This window comes from Microtus ochrogaster, chromosome 2, assembly GCF_000317375.1.
Source record: "Microtus ochrogaster isolate Prairie Vole_2 chromosome 2, MicOch1.0, whole genome shotgun sequence".
Lineage (NCBI taxonomy): Eukaryota > Metazoa > Chordata > Mammalia > Rodentia > Cricetidae > Microtus > Microtus ochrogaster.
Genome location: NC_022010.1, coordinates 80,962,391 through 80,970,252, shown reverse-complemented (window position 1 = coordinate 80,970,252; position 7,862 = coordinate 80,962,391).

The window sequence follows — 7,862 nt, the reverse complement described above, 5'->3', positions numbered from 1 at the left end:
CATATGTTTCTCTGCACCTTGGAACATCCACTGAAATCTTTCTTTGGAGTATGTGTTTTGCTATGCTTGGCTTCTGCTGCTTTGCTGGAAAATCTGCCCAAGTTGTCTGTCTCCTGGCTAAATCCATCCACCTTGGAAGATAAGAACCAAGAGACATCTGCAACACCTGCCACAATCTCATAAATGTAAATTTGACAAAACATTTAGGGGTTTTATAAATACTGAAAACTTGATTTTGGCACATCTTATTAGATAAAATATATTTTGAAGAAAGGGCTGTTGGCTGGGGTAAAAAAGGCAGTACCAGTTAAGATAGTTATTTTGAAATAACTATAAATGCAAATATGAAAATGTTTGGAATTATAATTTCCTTTTTAGCAGAATGCTACTTGAGCTACTATAGACCTCTATATTTATAGAGAAGTACTTCCTCGTTCAAATTTATTATGCTTCATAGACAATTTGAAGACATGACTACAGGGCTTTTAACTAAGTAATTAAAATATTATGGTGATTAAAATATATCTCCAGAAATATGATGGTGCTTTGTATTAGAGGCAGAAATTGATTCTAGTGTGCAACTAACATGGTTTAAAACTCTTCTGTATATTTTCCTAATTCTATAATCAATAAAATTACTTTTATTATTGCCCCTTAGTATTTATGTTTTATGAATATTTTGTAGATGTAGAGTTTTTGTAGATGGAGTTTCACTAGACAGCCCTGACTGGAATCAAGCTCATTACCTTACAGTCTGAGGGCCTGAGTGCAGGAATCTCAGGCATGTACCGTCTCATCCAGCTCTATTATATAAATACCATGTGACATATATATATATATAAATGTCATATATATATGTTAAATATATATGCAACATTTTAGAACTATTTTTCACAAAGAATACATATGAAGGGTTAAATAATCAGTTTGTTGATCCATAAAAAGATATTTCAAAATGTGAGTTAGTTTTAAGCATCTTTATAACACTTCACTGTCAAAATTATCTTATTTGTAGACCCACTGTTCTTTATTTTTAATCTAGGACATATTAATTTCTGCTATAATGCAATACAGAATTTTTTTTCCTTCCCTCTATAACTAACTTTAAAAATATTCTCCTGATTTCCTTCTCAGGTTCTCGAGCATTAAACCTCATACCTATAGATCACCTAGTATTAGGGAACCAGACAAACCAGAATTCAGAAAGTGGTAGCATTAAATGCTGATGTCAGGTATTATCTCTCTATTACTTATTACCTTTGCAAGAGTATGTCAGGTATTAGTTTCAAAAAGGAAGAAAATGAGTGAATTGTGTTTGCTACCACCTTACACAAAACACTGCTGATCCGTATCCATAGTATCTTCTTTTTCCATAATTGGTTCTCTTGATCTACATCAGTAAATCTTCCATCTACTCTCTTGAATTTCTCTGGAGTTGTCTAGTAAGAAATGCTATCTCCAACTGGTCATCTTTATCTAGCTTTGTTTCAGTTAGACTTATTTGTATGTTTTATACATTAAAATTGAAGCTATATAGGTCTGCTATAGAGAGTGAATGACAGTGTCCCAAGGAGAATGTCAGAGCTAACGTAAATAAAGAAAAGTGGTGGTGACAAAGCAGTGCCTTGTTGACTTAAAGATAGAGCTCTCAGGTAGCCTTTATTAAAACACAGGCATATAAACAAATTAGTATTAAAACTCTGTAGAAGAAATCCTTTCTGACTTTATGAAATCTATAACAAAATTCATTGACAGCACTCTGTTTATATTCTTATATTGGAGATATTTGCTTTGTGATATTAGCACACATGCTATCTTCCTCACTAGGCTCTGAACCTTCAAAAATCAGCATGTGCTTTCAATCTACATATCATCAGGCGATAGTCTAGGCACAAAAGAGGCACTCAGTGAGTAATTGCCAAATGAAAGGAATTGTGAATTTAATCATGTCTAAAAATGTTTATGTCACAAATATGACATATGCTTGACAATATAAGGTTTGACCAGGCAGTGGCACATGTCTTTAATCCCAGCACTAGGGAGGCAGAGGCAGCGGATCTCTGTGAGTTCAAGGCCAGCCTGGTCTACAAGAGCTAGAACCAGGACTTGCTCCAAAGAAACACAAAGAAATCCTGTCTTGAAAAACAAAACAAACAAACAAACAAAAAAGATTAGATTCATTGTTTATGTGGCCTGTTGCTAGTCATCAGGCATGGCAAAAACTCCCTGTTTCAATAAGATCATTTCAGTGCTGGAAAACAGTGTTCATACTACTTATGCTTATTTGATCTCATAAGATTCCAACATTGTCTTTAAAATTTTTCTTCACATCTAATAATCCTAAGATAAGTTTCAATATGACATAAAAAGTAAAATGTGGCAGAAAGGAAAATAATCATTTTCAATAATTGTACTGTGCTTTAAAAAGCATTCACTTTAGTTCAGTGCCCCTCAATTAACAGATAATTTTATCTTGGAAACCTTAATTTTTTTAAGTTCACAGGACTAGTTAATAGTGATGTCATAAATAAAACAAACAATATTTCTAAATTTTATTTTTCCTATGTTAATCTAAATTTTTTTTTTTTTTTTTTTTTTTTTTTTTTTTTTTGGTTTTTCGAGACAGGGTTTCTCTGTGGCTTTGGAGCCTGTCCTGGAACTAGCTCTGTAGACCAGGCTGGTCTCGAACTCACAGAGATCTGCCTGCCTCTGCCTCCCGAGTGCTGGGATTAAAGGCGTGCGCCACCATTGCCCGGCTAATCTAAATTTCTTAAAAGTAAAACATACATAATCAGAAATAAAAAGTGAGCAGAAACGGGTTTAAAGGGCATCTAAAGAGACTGATTACTTCATTATAGATTTAAAATCTTTTAGTTATTATAATGCCAAATGGCTCATAACAACTTGAACAAAGACTGACAACTTCCTCCTTCTATTATGACTTTGAACATTTGTGGTTTACATACAGTAAGTTTTGGGAATATGTTCCTTGTGGGAGGTCAAGCTAGGCAAAGTGAGTTGGGTTGTGATATGGTGACTATGTAGACTCACCATTGCCAATCCTGTCATGGAGTGTGCATATGCACAAAAGTCAGCAAATAGGAAAAGAGGGTTACTAATTCCACTTTCATATCAATCAACACATACAGACTAAGTTGACCATAATTATAGAGGGGGAATTCTAAGGGTCTAAAGCTGGAGAAATAAGCATTTGTGTTTGGAAGGCAATCTGAGCAGGCATCATAGTGTATCCTATAGTCAATTTCTGAGTCATTAAGATAAAAGATTGTTAAGTCATCACCGAGACACATAGAAAACAAAATGAGAATGCCTCACTGCTGAAGGTACCAAGCCACATGGCTAACACAGACAAGAATTATGGGTTAATGCAAAACGTTAAGTGTTAGTTAATAAGAAGCCTGAGCTATTAGGCCAAACAGTTTATAATTATTGTAGACCTCTGGGTGTTTCTTTGGGACTGAGTGAATATGAAACCATGTGGGACAGAAACCTCTATCAACAAACGGCACCAACATGGACCACTACATCCACATATAACCTTAGAGATCTGGGGAAGTAATTCTAGATACAAAAGAACAGAGTTAAGCATGACTTCTGGCAGCAGCATTTTCTCTGGTGGGTTCTGTTTGCTAGAGGCAAGTGCATCTCATTTTATAGAGCCTTCTTGACTCAGCTTTAGCTGCAAAAACCTTAGAGCTATTTTAATGGGCCCCACAACCAAACACTTAAATGGAGTTCATGAATAGCTGACAGCATCATTCTTGGTGGTGACAGGGACCTTAAAACTCCATAGAGTTGTGACATTTAACGTGGCTCCCACTAGTACCTTCACTATGAAGCTAGACTCTTAGAAATTTAAGGAATGGGATCGATCCAGCCATCAGAGCCATGGGCTTTAAGCTCAGCCATAGTGCTTAGCAAATTAAAGATTCATGTGGTTGGAAAAAGAAAGACATACAGTAAAGAAAGATTCAGACAAAAAAAAAAAAGCAAACAAAAAAACAAAACAAAAACCTCTAAACAGTTTACTGTGTATTTAAAAATGTGCAGGCTTTGGAGAGAAACGAAAAAGGAAAAAGTCTTTTAAAAAGAGAGAGAGAGAACAGTTGGATGTGGAGGCACACACCATTAATCCCAGTACTTGGGAGACAAAGGCAGGTGGATCTCTGTGACTTAAAGGATAGCCTCGTCTACAAAGTGAGTTCCAGTATAGCCAAAGATACACAGAGAAATACTGTCTCAAAAAAAATCAAAAATTATAAATAAGAGAAATAGAGTTTAAAATAAAGCCATGTAAAGATGAAAATACACAGAGAATCTGGATACTGTATATTATTGTATTGTCTTTGAATTGTTTAATAGCTGAGGTAGGAGCAACAGCTGCTAAAAGACAGCTGATTACAAATGCTACTAGATTAATCTGACATACATATTTTGAAAATGCCTTGACTTCAAAATTTAAGTCAAAAGATATGTTACTTTGGAGAAGAGGTTTTGCTTTTGTTTCCATGGGAAATGAGAGGCTGTGTATTTATTCTAGATTAAGAAATAAGGTTTGATCAAGAAAGACCCCTGAAAAAATCTCTGGTTGGCATGGATGGTACAGATGATCTAAGATTTCAGAGGACCTCTATTGGGGTTTTCACTGAGTTCTACATCTAGAACAGCCTCAAAACTGCTGGTTGAGATGATCAAGCCTCACAGAATATTCCAGTCAGTACTTAGCCATAATTCTAAATTTTCCTTAGGTCTCCAGAAGATAATCAGTGCCCAAATCAGTAGGAAATATTCTAGAAATCTATGACCACATTCCCCAAAAATGTGTTATGAATGTTTATCCTTGTTTAAAGTATTGGTTACAAGTTGTTATGGATCATAGAAAAAAAAAGCTATTTAAATGAGATCAGGTTCAGAGTTCTTATTCTGAAAAAAATGGAGGGGGGGTTGGAGTAATGTGAGATAATGGTCTTGTACCCTTTAAAGATTTGTCACTTGTATTCTCTTAATGAAATGCTGATTGACTAGTAGCCAGGCAGGCAGTATATGTGGGCAACCAGAATAGGAGAATTCTAGAAAGAGAAATGGCTCAGTCTGCATCACCCAGATAAAGTAGAAGCAAGATGAGAATGCCTCACTGATAAAGATACCAACCCATGTGACTAACACAGACAAGAATTATGGGTTAATGCAAGATGTGTTAGTTAATAAGAAGCCTGAGCTAGTAGGCCAAACAGTTTATAATTTTATAAAAAAAGGTAAAAGAATTGCCATTTCAAAAATATCTATGTTGGAATTGAGGTTTCCTTCATTTTCTACAAAAACTTTTGTATAATAGAAATGATATTCAATCAAACTTTTTCTCTTCCTGCCACAGCCGATGAGAAAAATGTGGTGATATTATTCTATTAGTCATTTCTGCTGAAAAAAATAGCTTGTTGGTAACCTAAATCTTCATCCCTTTCCTGAATTCATAATCCTTTTTTGTGCCTATTAGTTACTGTTTGATGCACCTGCTTATTTCATTTCTTCTTAAAATTGGGTGAATACTCAAAATGGTCTACCTGGATATGAAACACATCCTCACTACTGTGTCCTCTGGATAGCGCCTGCTCTACTTATTTTCTTTCTTCCTTCTTTCTTTACTTCTTTTTCTCCTTTTTTATGTATATTGATGTTCATACAAGGATAGAAATTCTCTTTGCTTACTTGTCTCTTAAAAATTCAGCTTTAATCTTTGTTATTTTAGAAACAAGGTCAAGAGTTGAAAGGAAAAGAAAACAAAACAATGATGTTGTATGAGACAATTCTTATCAATATTGGTTCTCAAATAAATTATTTTGTTTACCTTTGATAGGACCAATGGCCAGTGGCCATATCCTCACAATTACTCTTTAATCCAAAATAAGACTAAAGGGATTTCTGCATTCAAAAAGCAAGAAAACTATAACACATCATATAATACATATTGAATAAGATCCTGTAAAAAAAAGACATACTAACATACCTATATTCTGTCAGTAAAAGACAAGATCAATTATTTTTATTCTTGAGTACAAAAGATCAAGTAGAGCCACTTCTCCAGCAAGCTACTCCTTTTTAAGGGAAAGTGATGTGTTAAGTGCTCAACATTGTGTTAGAGACCCATTAGGTTATGTGTTGATCAGGAACTCTAGCTCGATCCATTGCTGAGTAAATACTAATATAACTTAATCCACTTATAAGCATCTCTTATACTATTCTGTTTATGTACCCATCTGTGAAAACTATGCAACTGATGCCAAAATTTGAATGATGCTAGCCATCCTCCACATTCTGTATTATTCCTTGTTTAATGTTTTTATTGTAGACAACCAATATTCCCAGTTTTAAAGGTCTGTGTACATCTCTTCCCCAGAAATATATGCTTTCCAATCCTAAAGTTTTTCTCTTTTTAAACCAGTGGTAATGTTTTCTGTCCATTCATTGACTTCCAGAAGCATATCTACCCCTCCATGTTATAATCATTAGGATAATTTCACCCAACTTATCTTCAGGTTGATGCTTGTATTAGTTTGTGTCAGGTTACATTTGTTTATGGCTGATATAACAAACCAAGCTATCAGTGATTTAAGTTTAACCTTCTCCTCCTTCATTAGTAATTCAGAACACATTCCTCATACACAGCAGGTACATGCTAAGTGCTAAGTGAGATGTGCCAATGTAACAGTGGTGGATGACATGGAATCTGGGCCACCTGCTCGTGTTCCTTATTTGTGCCCTCTGGCCCTATTCATGACTGATGTTGGCATGATTAATTGCTGCTAGTCCTGGTCAACCTATGAATAGATGAGTTTTGCAGAATCCTGCTCTGTGTGGTTACTGGATAACCATTTCGTTATTCTGTCATTATCCAGACCCCTAGCATGACATAGCTGTTTATTTAATAGGGCATCATTTTTTTTACAGATGGAATACACTTCTTCCAGAACACTAAAGTATCCAAATAATAATTAACATTTAGGTTATGACATAATTCTGTGCAATTTTATCTACCACAGGTACATCTAACACTATAAAATCTATTATGCTGCTCAGGCAAGGTATCACTTTGGTAGAGTTATTTTCATCACAAACAGAACTTGCTGAAAGTCCCTTTCCTTTATATTCAACTGAATCCAAAGCTAATGACTTCCCATTTTATTATATCACCTTTAATCATTTTTGTTTATATATTTGTTAGTGAGAGATAAAAGGCATGATAAATTTAATGTATTTTGGATTTACTATTGTTATTAATATAATATTAGTATATATGCCAGATGACTGGATTACTATAAACTTCACTGAGATAGTTATTCCCCTCCATATAAAGTTTATTTCTCAACCTCTAAACTATTCATATATTAAAAAAAACCAGCAATATATAGCTTCTATTTCATGTAGTCCAGGTAATACCATACTATGGAGATAGAGCAATGTTCCCTTTCATGATCTCATCAAATTGAACATTGTTGAAACAGTGTTCTAACATAGGGCGTGAAAATAACATAATCCTGAAATATATCAGTATGTGGATATATGTATCTATTTCATGAGAATGTTAATCATATATCTCTCTCCTCATAATGGATTCAAAATAATATGTTTATTACAATAGTGTCTGCTAAATTTCAAGCTGACTGTTATAATGTTAAAGCAAGCTCCTGCGACCAGATGATACAAGGACAGGTCTAGGATGGTAGTAAGACATTTGCATTAGACACAAAACATAAGGATATGTTATGAAGAGATGATATGTATTACTGATGTTTCCTGCTGATGTAACTTCCATTTAGGCTCAGCTACACAATGCAGTTTTTATT